We start from the raw sequence: 12,292 nt of genomic DNA on the forward strand, positions 1-12,292 counted from the left end.
ATTATCATCAAACATTGGCATGTTGCTAAATTAGCTGTTCCCTCATTGGAAAATCGTCCCATTTGTTCTTACAGAAAGCAAAAAAATATAGGTGAATACGTTTGCCACAGCATTATCAGAAATCCGACACCTAAGACAGTAGGTTGTCATCTCCCGTGTGGTCAATGTCAATGGTGCCCTTTTACGATTTCTGGGGAGATATGGAACCATTCCGACCACTGGAGTTACTTATCGATCTAGATTTATCACCAACTGTAACTCCAGTCGGGTCATTTATTGTATTCAATGCCCATGCCCCATATTATATGTAGGTCGCACACTAAGATCGATTAAACTGAGATTGACAGAACACAAATCTCGTGTCCACACTCGGAATGAAACTTCTCCACTAGTACGTCACTGGAAATTATGTGGTCATACTCTACAAGACCTTAAATGGAGAGTGCTTGACATGATTACAGTAGGGTGGGAGGGAGGAAATTTTGAAAAAAATCTGAACTTGAAAGAACTCCGGTGGATGTTCATGTTGAACTCCATGGCTCCGGAAGGATTAAATGAAACATCGGATTGGTTAGCTCAGGTCGATCTTAGCTATTAATTAGCAATCATGACGTAAGGGGAGGTTCCTATATCTGTGAGTGAAAAAAGACGCCGCGGCCATTTTTCAGATGCCGCTTGATAGCACAACTAGGAAATTACAATTATGCAGGTTTGTGCCTATTTTATATCTTTGACAGTGCTTGATTTAGAGTTTTACTTGTTTTCTAATGGACTGACTTTTTATGTGTTTCCCTAGTGCCCCTAGCCTTGATAAAGATCAGCGAAACGCGTTGGCAGAGGGGAGCGTTGACTTGAACGCAGGAACATAAGATATTTATTACTATCACCTATAATGGAACGAAGATAAGTTCTTTAAATTTTAGGATAGATGCACTGATAAACGTAAAAGAAGAAAATTTTTTCTACTAAAAGTATAAAGTATAACGAGCATAAAAAGTACAGAGAAAAGAAAAAATACATAAAAATATCACAATGTTATAACGATTGGGGATGTATGAAGAATTGACAGACCGTTGGAGCGTTTTTGCTTTTAGTGGTCATATCTGACACCCCACATCGGGACTTTCACACTCACTAGAAGTATATTATTATCCCAGGACAAGCAAGCAGCCTATTCTCACATTTGGGTGACCTCCAAGCTAACCAGAATTGGATGGAAAGAGTGTTAGCAACTTAAGAAAATACATTTTGTAATACTCTCTGGCCAAAATGGCCATCCCATCTGGAGAAAACATTCAGACAATAATGAGAGGTAAAAGTATGAACCGAGGACCAGGTAGCAGCTTTGCAAAGTTCCTCAATAGGAGTGGCTCTGAGGAAAGCTACTGAAGCTACCATGGCTCTGACTCGACTCTGTAGATGCAGTCCAGCCTGGGCATAGCAGAAAGAGATGCAAGCAGTCATCCAGTTGAAGATGGTACGCTTAGAAATTGGATGTCCCAACTTGTTTGTATCGGAGACAAAAAGTTGAGGAGCAGATCTGTGTGGTTTGGTGCGTTTCAGGTAGAAGGTCAAAGCACGTTTACAGTCCATTCTCCAGGATGAGAATGAGGCTTTGGAAAAAACACTGGTAGAACAATGGAATGAGATGAAATTCTGAAACCATTTTAGGTAAGAATTTAGGATGAGTACGGAGGACCACCTTGTCATGATAGAAAACTGTGAAAGGTGGATTAGCAACTAAAGCTTGCAGCTCACTGACTCTTCGAACAGACGTGATGGCAATGAGAAAAACCACTTTCCAAGTGAGGTATTTTAGATGAGCTGTAGACATTGGTTCAAATGGAGGCTTCATCAATTGAGCAAAAACAACATTGAGATCCCAAACCACTGGAGGTGATTTGAGAGGAGGTTTAACATTGAAAAGTCCTTTCATAAATTTGGAAACCACCAAATTAGCAGAGAAGGGTTTTCTTTCAATAGGCTGATGAAAAGCAGCAATAGCACTGAGATGGACTCGAATGAATGTAGACTTGAGGCCAGAGGTAGACAAGTGCAAAAGATAATCCAAAACAGAAGCCAAGTTGGTATCTCGAGGCTCCATGTTATGAGAGATGCACCACATAGAAAACCTAGTCTATTTTTGGTGGTAGCATTGCCTAGTGGCAGGCTTTCTGGAAGCCTCTAGAATGTCTTGAACAGGTTGAGAAAACTGAATAGGAGTTATGTTGCGAGGTACCAAGCTGTCAAGTGTAGAGACTGCAGGTTGGGATGAAGTAGAGATCCTTGAATCTGTGTGAGCAGAGACAGAAAAACTGGTAGAAGGTATGGCTCCCTGCTGCTGAGTTGAAGTAGAAGGGAGTACCAAGGTTGCCTGGGCCACCAAGGAGCTATCAGAATCATGGTGGCATGATCGTTCTTGAGCTTGACAAGAGTCTGAGAATGAGAAGGGATGCATACAGGAAGAGATTCATGCATTCCAGTAGAGAAGCATCTGCCTCGAGGCGATGAGAATATATCCTGGAGCAGAATTGAAGCAGTTTGTGGTTGTGGGGAGATGCAAAGAAATCTGAGGACTTCCCCACTGAGAAAAAAATGTGATGAAGAGGCAAGGAATTGAGCGTCCATTTGTGAGGTTGCAGAAGATGACTCAATTTGTTCGCCAGACAGTTTTCCTCTCCTTGAATGTAAACAGCTTTCAGGAAGGTGTTGTGAAGGATTGCTCAATCCCATACCTTCAGAGCTTCTTGGCAAAGAGGGAGAGATCCTGTTCATCCCTATATGTTGATATAGTAAATTGTGACTTGGTTGTCCGTCTGAATAAGGACTACTTGGTCATGAAGTTGTTGAAAGCTTTGAGAGCATTGAAAATCGCTCTGAGTTCCAACAGATTGATATGACACTGACGATCCGTGCTGGACCAATGGCCTTGAGTACGGAGACCATCGAGGTGAGCCTCCCAAGCGTAGGTTGAAGAATCCGTCATGAGGACCTTCTGATGAGAGGGCATCTGAAACAGCAAACCTCTGGAGAGATTGGAAGAGAGCATCTACCAGTGGAGAGACTGTCTCAACGAAGGAGTGACTTGAATGTGTCGAAAGAGTGGATCGCAAGCCTGCGTTCACTGAGATGCCAGGGTCCATTGAGGAATTCTGAGGTAAAATTTGGCAAAAGGAATCACGTGAACGGTCGAGGCCATGTGACCGAGCAATACCATGTGTCTCGCTGAGAGTGAAGAAAGGGAAGACACTTTGTGGCAGAGCTGAAGAAGAGCATCCAGACGCTGCTGAGGAAGGAATGCTCTGAGTTGTATAATGTCCAGAATCACTCCGATGAACTGTAGATTCTGAGAGGGCTGAAGATGGGATTTGGAAAAGTTGATTTCGTATCCCAAGCTTTGTAGGAACCACGTAATCCGTTGGGTCGCTACAATAATCCCCTAAGATGTTGAATCTTTGATGAGCCAGTCGTCCAGGTAGAGGAATACCTGAAGACCATGGTTCCTTAGAGCTGCTGCTACCACTACTAGGCACTTGGTGAACACTCTGGGAGATGAAACCAGGTTGAAGGATAGCATTCTGTATTGAAAATGCAGATTTCCCACCCGGAATCTGAGGTACTGATGGGAGGCTGGATGTGAGTGTAAGCCTCCTTGAGATCTAGAGAACATAATCAATCGTTCTGACCAAGAAGGGGATAAAGAGATGCCAGGGAAAACATGCAAAATTTTTCTTTGACCAAAAATTTATTGAGAGCCCTGAGATCCAGTATGGGCCGCAGATCGCCAGTCTTCTTCGGAACTAAGAAGTAACGGGAGTAAAACCCCCTGCTCTGCTGTTCCAAGGGAACTTCCTCGATGGCACGGACACGAAGCAGAGTTTGAGCTTCCTGAAAAAGAAGGGCAGTCTGGAATGGATTGGAAGGATACTCTCTTGAAGGAAGCTCTGGTGGAATCTGAGCAAAATGAAGAGAGTATCCTTCTCTGATTATTGACAGCACCCAGAGGTCGGATGTAATGATCTCTCATCAATGGTAAAAAAGATGGAGACGACCTCCTATGGGGAGAGGAGAGGACAGAGACCAAACGATTGAGGTTATGCTCTGTGTGAGTCAAAAAGGCTGAGAAGTCTTGGGTGTAGCAGAAGGCTGAGGTTTCTGTTGCTTCTGTTGTTGTGGTTTCTTGAAGGGTGCTCGAGTGTAAGGAGCTGCCCTTGGAAGATAACGCCTCTGATAGGATGGAGGTCGAGAAGGCTTTCCAGGAGCTGGCTTAGGCTTTGGTCTGACGAAGGAAGCAAAAGATTTCTCATGCTCAGAAAATTTCTTGGTGGCGGCTTCTATGGATTCATCAAAGAGGTCATTGTCCGCACAAGGAATATTAGCCAAACGATCCTGAAGGTAGGGACCCATAGCAATGGTGCGAAGCCAGGCCAGATGGTGCATCGCTACAGAGAATTCAGTGACCCTCAAGGTAAGTTCAAAGGCATCATAAGATGACTGAAGAAGATGCAACCTGAATTGTGCCAAAGTGGCAATGACTTGCTGAAACTCTAAAAGCCTGTGTTGACCAAGGTCTTTAGAGAAGCCAGGGAGTATATCAATAGAATACTTGAAATAAGTAGTAAAGATGAAATTATAATTTAAAACCCTGGAGGCCATCATTGAATTTTGATAAAGACGGCCAAACTTGTCCATAGTCCTGCCCTCTTTTCCAGGAGGTACGGTAGCATAGACCCTGGAAGGATGACTCCTTCAATGAAGATTCCACAAGAAGGGATTGATGAGATAGTTGGGAGTTCTTAAAGCCCTTGCAATGTAGAGTTCTATACCTCGATTCCAACTTGCCTGGAACAGCAGGAATAGCATAAGGAGTCTCCAGGTTTCGTATGAAAGTCTGAGACAGAAGCCTGTTAAGAGGAAGCTTGAAATACTCTGGAGGAGGTCGAGGCATACTCATTTCCTCTAAATACTTCTTAGAATACTGCGATTCAGCATCCAATTTAATCCGCCAGAGCATGGCCTCGAGAGGGATTTGATGACCTCGAGGTGTCTCGAGTGGAAAACATCGGAGTATTGGTATCCCAGCAAATAGACAGACTGGGACGAGGCACTGGAATCAGCTGAGTCCTCTGCAATCAGTTCTGCAATCAGTGTCCTCAATCAAGCAGTTGGAGGCCTCGAATAGCTGGAAGGCCTGGACGAGGTAGCCTTCTCTCTGCGCCTCAATGAATGCCTCGATGAGGGCCTCGACCAATGACGAGAGTGCTGCCTGGAACAGATCTCATGCGAGATCTTTGCCCTGTGCCTCGAAACGGGCAATGCCTTTGGAGAGGATAAAGGGTTGGAAGCTGTAGATCGAAACCCCATACTCTCAGTGGTTTGGATCGAGGAATCTCGAAGCACTCCCATAGACTCGGCTCCTTGTACGGAGTGTGAGGATTCCAGTCGAGACATTCGCAAAGACTCGACTCCTTGCATAGAGTGTGAAGATTCCAGTCGAGACACTCGCAAAGTCTCCTTGCATAGAGTGTGCAGATTGCAGACCAAACACTCGCAAAGACTCCTTGCATAGAGTGTGTAGATTCAGCTCGAGGCACAGGCAAGGACTCGACCTGTTGGGAGCCTGCTGAGTGCCTAGGCTAGACTGCAGGAAGCAGAGTCGAGGTAGGACAGTATTTGCTCAGTAACTGAACAAATTTCCACTCTAGAATGGTCTGGATGGTAGCCTGCAATTGTGGATCCGAGTCTGAACTAGACCACTTGCTGAGGCTAAAGGCTTCGAGGTGGCAGAAGAAGCATGCTTCAACCTTGAGGATCACCGCTGGAACCGTCTGCTGAGGTATCTGACCTGAGGGAAGCTCAGAAGACTTGGCAGAGTTACTCAAGGTCGAGGACTTTCCAAACGAGGAAGGTCTGATGAGACTCGAGGTCAGAGTTGTGGAGGCAGGAAGACACCCCGCAGCAGGCTTGACCAAGTCAGTCCACTTGAACTCGACGATGTTGCAGGGATAACACTGGCTACACTTCTTGAACCCTGTGACCGGTCAGGACATAGAAGGAAAGATAGTTGCTGCAAAGTCGAAGCCCGCAGGCTGAGGGAGTGCGGCAGCCCCTCCAGTCAGACGACGAAATAGAACTTTTTTTAACACAATAACTAAAAGAAAAACACAGCAACCCTGTAATAAGTAAAATAAAACATGAGCCACGGTGAGAGAAGGTTCGAAGCGAACTAAGTTCAGCGCAGAGCGTCAAACACGGACTTCTTGGCTCCGTGGAAAACTGAACTGAGGAGACGCGCCCTGTGCTGGGCAGGAAAGCACTCGCGCATGAGTTTCTTCAAGCAAGTCTGCTTGCGAGGCTGTCTGCATCCAGGCTCTGTGGATGACACCCACATGTGAGAATAGCTGCCTGCTTGTCCTGGGATAAAAGAAGGTATATGGGAGACAGAAAGACAGGGAGACAGACAGAAAGGGGGAATGGAGAGAGAAATACAGAAAGAAATGAAATCAGCAGATAACAAAGGTAGGAAAAATGATTTTATTTTCAATTTAGTGATCAAAATGTGTCCGTTTTGAGAATTTATACCTGCTGTCTATATTTTGCACTAAGGCCCCCTTTTACTAAACCGCAAAAGCGGATTTTAGCACAGGGAGCCTATGAGCATCGAGAGCAGCGCTGGGCATTCTGCGTAGCTCCCTGTGCTAAAAACCGCTATCGCGGTTTAGTAAAAAGGAAGGATGTATATTTGTCTATTTTTGTATAGTTGTTACTGAGGTGACAATGCATAAAGTCATCTGCCTTGACCTCTTTGAAAACTCGCGGAATATAAACAATAATTAACGTTTTCTCTGCGTACAGAGTGCTTTGTGTTTTTTAAAATTTTATTGTTGGTAGATCATTTTGACTTGGTCATTTTAAAAGTAGCTCACAAGCCCAAAAAGTGTAGGTACCCTGAGCTAGAGAATAGCATGTCACCTCACCGATCCGGCATCTCCATCCCACCCCCTCACCTTCAAAAGAAAATCGCCATGAAGGTAAGGGGAAGGGAGGGGAGCTGATGAAAGACATCTAGTAATCCTTGCAGGCTTGACTGTGCAGGGAATTATTTTTGTAAAATCATGTTTTGTTATGTGACTTGCATTATTTAGAATTTAATTTCTATGAATGAATAGAATGAAAATTATATAAAATTGCTTGCTTGATTTTATGTGCGTGCGCTGAAGGGAAGTGGGGAGAGAGTGGACTGAGGACGTTGAAGAGAAATGGGGAAGAGAAGTGGAGAATGGGGAGAAGGCGCTGAAGGGAAATGGGCAAGAGAAGTGGAGAGTGGGGAGAAGATGCTGAAGGGAAATGGGGAAGGGAATGGGGAGAAAACGCTGATTTATAAATTGACAATTGTACAGAATATTGTTTCTTTTTATACTTTAATAAGTTCAGTATAAAACTATTTGAGGATTTTGTGGATGGGATTAGATGGTTTGCGGGGACAGGGGACCAACAAATTTTTTCCCCGTGTCATTCTCTAGGCTCTGCCACAAATCGATTTCAACTACGTGCGGGCAAGCGGGGTGTCATTAAATACATGTTTTGTCATATTTATATTTTAATGTAAAAAAAATTGTCAATAAATAAGATTATTATTATGATATCTGGTTTTATTGAATGTTAGTAGCTAGTTTAAAACGACTCCTGCAAACATGGTTCTTGAAAAGAAATTTGGCTCTCAAAATAAATCTTAATTGTTGTACTGCTGATCTTTGGCTCTTTTGACTAATGAGTTTGCCTACCACTGCCCTAGAGAAAAGATGGGACAGGGGAGATATGATTCAGACTTTCAAATACTCGAAAGGTATTGACATAGAAGAAAATATTTTCCAGAGAAAGGAAAATGGTAAAACCAGAGGGCATAATCTGAGGTTGAGGGGTGGTAGACTCAAGAGTAATGTTAGGAAATTCTTCTTTACGGGGAGGGTGGTAGATGCCTGGAATGCACTCCCGAGGAAGGTGGAAGAGAGGAAAACGATGACAGAGTTAAAAAAAAGCATGAGATGAACACAAAGGATCTCTAATTAGAAAATAATGGTATATATTTAAGAACTAAGACCAGTACTGGGCAGACTTGCATGTTCTGTGTCACGTATATGGCCATTCAGTTGAGGATGGGCTGGGATGGTTTAGATGAGCTAGAGCAGGGGTGCACACACTTTTTGGGCTTGCGAGCTACTTTTAAAATGACCAAATCAAAATGATCTACCAACAATAAAATAAAAAAAAAAACCAAAACAAAGCTCACTGTACGCTGAGAAAATGTTAATTATCATTCCTATTCCGGGTTTTTTCAAAGAGGTCAATGCAGATGACTTTATGCACTGTCACCTCAGTAACAACCATACAAAAATAGACAAATATACCCCCTTCCCTTTTTACTAAACCACAATAGCAGTTTTTAGCGCAGGGAGCTGCGCTGAATGCCCAGCGCTGCTCTCGACGCTCATTGGCTCCCTGCGCTAAAATCCGCTATTGTGGTTTAGTAAAGGGGGGCCATAGTGCAAAATATAGACAGCAGATATAAATTCAGACACATTTTGATCACTAAATTTAAAATAAAATCATTTTTCCTACCTTGTTGTCTGGTGATTTCACGAGTCTCTGGTTGCACTTTCTTCTTCTGACTGTGCATCCAATATTTCTTCCCTTCTTTCAACCTGTATGCTTCCTCTCCTCCAGCCCTCATTCCCTCCCTATACTTTTTCTTGCTCTCTCCCTGCCCTTTCTTTCTCCCTCTCTTCATGCCTCCTTTCCTTCCTACTCAACCCCATGGCCTGGCATCTCTCCTTTCCTTCTATCTCTTCCTCCCCTGCCATGCTCTGGCATCTCCTCTCCTTCCTTTCTCTCTGGTCTGGCATCTGTCTTCTTAATTTCTCTTCCCTCCCCCCCATGCCCTGGCATCTTTCTCCTCTCCTTCTCTTCTATCTCTCCCTCCTCCCTCCATTATCTAGCATTTTCTCTCCTTCCTTGCCCCTGGTCTGGCATCTGTCTCCTTCCCTTCTCTCTCCTTCCATGGTCTGGTTTCTCTTTTCCTTCCCTTCTCTTGGAAGCCCTTGGCATTTACTGTGCGTCTGCTGCAGCCTCCGTGTTTGGTAGACAGGCTGGAGGTAAAGGGCGGCATCACCCCACATGTTATAATGTCCGGTTTGGGCCTCTCAGACTTGCCGGCTAGTGGTCAAGCAATATAGATGCATTATAATATTTTTTGTTTTATTTTTAATCCCTACTTGCCCTGCCTTCTGGAGAAGTCCCAGTGAAGGAACGGACGCAGCCACTTGCCTTCTCTGGCTCTGGGGATGCTGGAGCAGGAGAGGGTGACAGAAAAATATGTGGGGAGAACAGCACTCACCCATTTATGTTCGGCGATGCTCTCCTCGGGGGCGGACACAAACGGAGGAGGGAGGCAACGCTCAGATCATGGCTGCCGCGTCCTGCCCCTTCAGCAGTCCAAATACTTGCTGCTGTGGCCGTGCGGGACGCGTCTGCGGCTGCAGCCAGCTACCAAAAGTGTCGCGCCCCAAGGCCGGAGTTTGCAGGGTGCGTCATTCCTGTTTTGGAGCACGTGTTGTTAGAGGAACTGAACCTAGGCAGGGGGGGCGGGCTCTAACACTGCGCGCGCCAGCTTCCCTTCTGAAACAGGAATGACATAACTTCCTGTTTCGAAGAAGGGAAGCCAGCACATGCAGTGTTAAAGCCCTGCAGCCTGAGTTCAATTCGCTTGTGGGAAGAGGGCAGTGAGTGAGTAGAAGGGAGGGAAGCTGTCTTCGCCAGGCAATCGGGGAGAGGAAGGCTGATCGGCCGGTAGATTTTGAAGGCAACGCGAGTCTATCACGGAGCCTGGGATAGGCTTTGCGATCGACTCACGTTGCCTTCCTGAGCTACCGGTCGATCACAATCGATGTATTGGGCACCCCTGAGCTAGAGTGAGTTTCGACGGAGACTCCAGCAGATGCACAATACTGGGTAGAGCTCTGGGTTTTTGGCCCAGAAATATCTAAGAAAAAGAACAATTTAAATTAAATCATTAAATTATAGAGAGTGTATGTTTGGGCAGATTGGATGGACCATTCAGGTCTTTATCTACCATCATTTACTATGCTACTATATGTAATCCGTCTAGAACCAGAAGGTATTGGTGAAATAAAAGAAACTAATGTAATGAATTAGTACCTCTTAAAATTTAATGGATACAATCCATTTTTGCAAGGTTAAATTCAAATTTTAAAATGTCTCATTTTGTTTTCCTTTTTTTTTCATGGCAGGTGTAGGGGAGAGAACACTAAGAAAAAAAAAAAGCACAGGGTAAGCAAGAGGTAGAAAAGATCTCATTTCTGTGAGAAAAAAAAAAAAGCAAAAAACTGTCTGAATAAAAAGCATGGAAGAATTTAGACTAAGGAAGAATTAATTGTGAGATGTGGTTATGTAGCTTTTCTGAGCTCCAATACAGCTACGAGTATATTGGCATGTTAAATGACTTCATCCATTTGTGCAGCTCATTGAGTTTGCTCGTTAGTTGCACAACACACTGGACTCATAAAACGGGTGGCATGCTGCATCACCTCCTACTCATTTTCATCAACTAAGAACTTGTTAAAAGGCCGAGTCATTTTCAACTAAGCACTTTTGGCAGTTCAGCCTCTGTTAAGTGATTAAAGAGGATCTGACCAATTCTGCTGTTTGCCATTTTGTGGGAGCTCAGTTAATTCTCTATCTCCAACCAGATGTTAAAGATTCTTCCTTACATGATGGTCTGGATACTAGTAGATAAGAGAGCACTCCTATGTGATGGTGGTTTTAATAAGTGCTTTATTTGATAATGTATTAATAGATATGCAATGTTTGTTACTTTTGTGTATGTATCGACTGTTAGCTGCTTAGTTGATAAATGGAAAAGAAATTTTTTAAATAAATAAACTCCCTTAAAACTAATCATGGGAAATGAATTAATTTCTAGTTTCTTTCTTAGTATTTTATTCTGTTTGTAAAAGTAGTCTGCTACTCAATTAATATAAGTAGTGTTTTATTATAAAGAATACAAATGCACAAATATACTAAGTGACCACCTCAATTAACAGACCCTCTACACAGAAACAGAAGGCAGCAGAAAGATTACTCCATCCACCCAGTTTACCAATTTGTCTGTCTCTCATTGAACAAAGTACAGTAAAACCTGGTTTGCGAGCATAATTTATTCCGGAAGCATGCTCGTAAGCCAAAGCACTCGAATATCAAAGCAAATTTCCCCATAGGAAATAATGGAAACTCAGACGATTCGTTCCACAATCCAAAAACTTTAATACAAAAAATTGTATGCTGTAAGCGCTTGAGCTATGGGTAAATTGGTTGCGACACTTCTATTATGTTCAGCCGCGCTTGGCATAAGATGCGCATATGTCATGCGTGCTTGAACTGTGAGTAAATTGGGTGTGACACTTATTAACCGTGCTCGGCGTAAAATGTGCATGCTTCAACTGTGGGTTCTGATGACGTGACGCGTGATATGTGCTCGTACTGCAAGACAACACTCATTTGTAGAGTTAAAATTTAATAAAATGTTTTGCTCGTCTTGCAAAACACTCGCAAACTATGTTACTCGCTATCCAAGGTTTGAATGTACAGTATTTTTTCACATTCTTACTCTTTCTCATTTCTAAAGAGATATCAGCATGCATAGCACTGTATAAACAAACAGACAGCTCCTAATCCACAGAGCTATGTAGACAAGAAAAGCATATGTGACAAAACTAAAGGACAGTGCTTCTTAAACAAGTCCTGGGGGACCCCTAACCAGTTGGGTTTTCAAGATATCCCTAATGAATATGCACGAGCAAAATTTGCCTATAAAGTAGGTAGTATGCATGTAGATTTCTCTCATGCATATTCATTAGGGATATCTTGAAAACCCAACTAGCTGGAGGTCTCCCAGGACATTGGTTTAGGAGAATATATTAAATACATAAGTGTTCAAAATAAAATTACTTACCTGTAGTAGGTATTCTCAAGGACCACAAAAATCAAGTTCTTACAAACAGGTGATGTCATTCAACATAGCAAAAGTTTCAGCAGCTCAGATAAATCTAGAAGCTTTTAAGAAACCCCACCCCACATATGTACAATGTCCCACTCTCAGCTGCTATATAGAACAGGGAAAATAAACTTATGGGAAGGTAAGCAGGTATGAGAGGAATTTCATTCTGCTGTCCATGGAGGACAAGGATAGAAAGACCTTGCAAAAGGAACTAACTCC

General features: G+C 43.4%; 1 protein-coding gene across 4 annotated transcripts in view; it reads right to left on the reverse strand.

The window, feature by feature from the left end:
* Nucleotides 1–12,292, reverse strand: part of GSK3B (glycogen synthase kinase 3 beta) — a 431,638-nt gene that overhangs the window by 236,565 nt on the left and 182,781 nt on the right. The gene's annotated exons all lie outside the window — the stretch shown is intronic.

This window comes from Geotrypetes seraphini, chromosome 4 (assembly GCF_902459505.1).
Source record: "Geotrypetes seraphini chromosome 4, aGeoSer1.1, whole genome shotgun sequence".
NCBI lineage: Eukaryota > Metazoa > Chordata > Amphibia > Gymnophiona > Dermophiidae > Geotrypetes > Geotrypetes seraphini.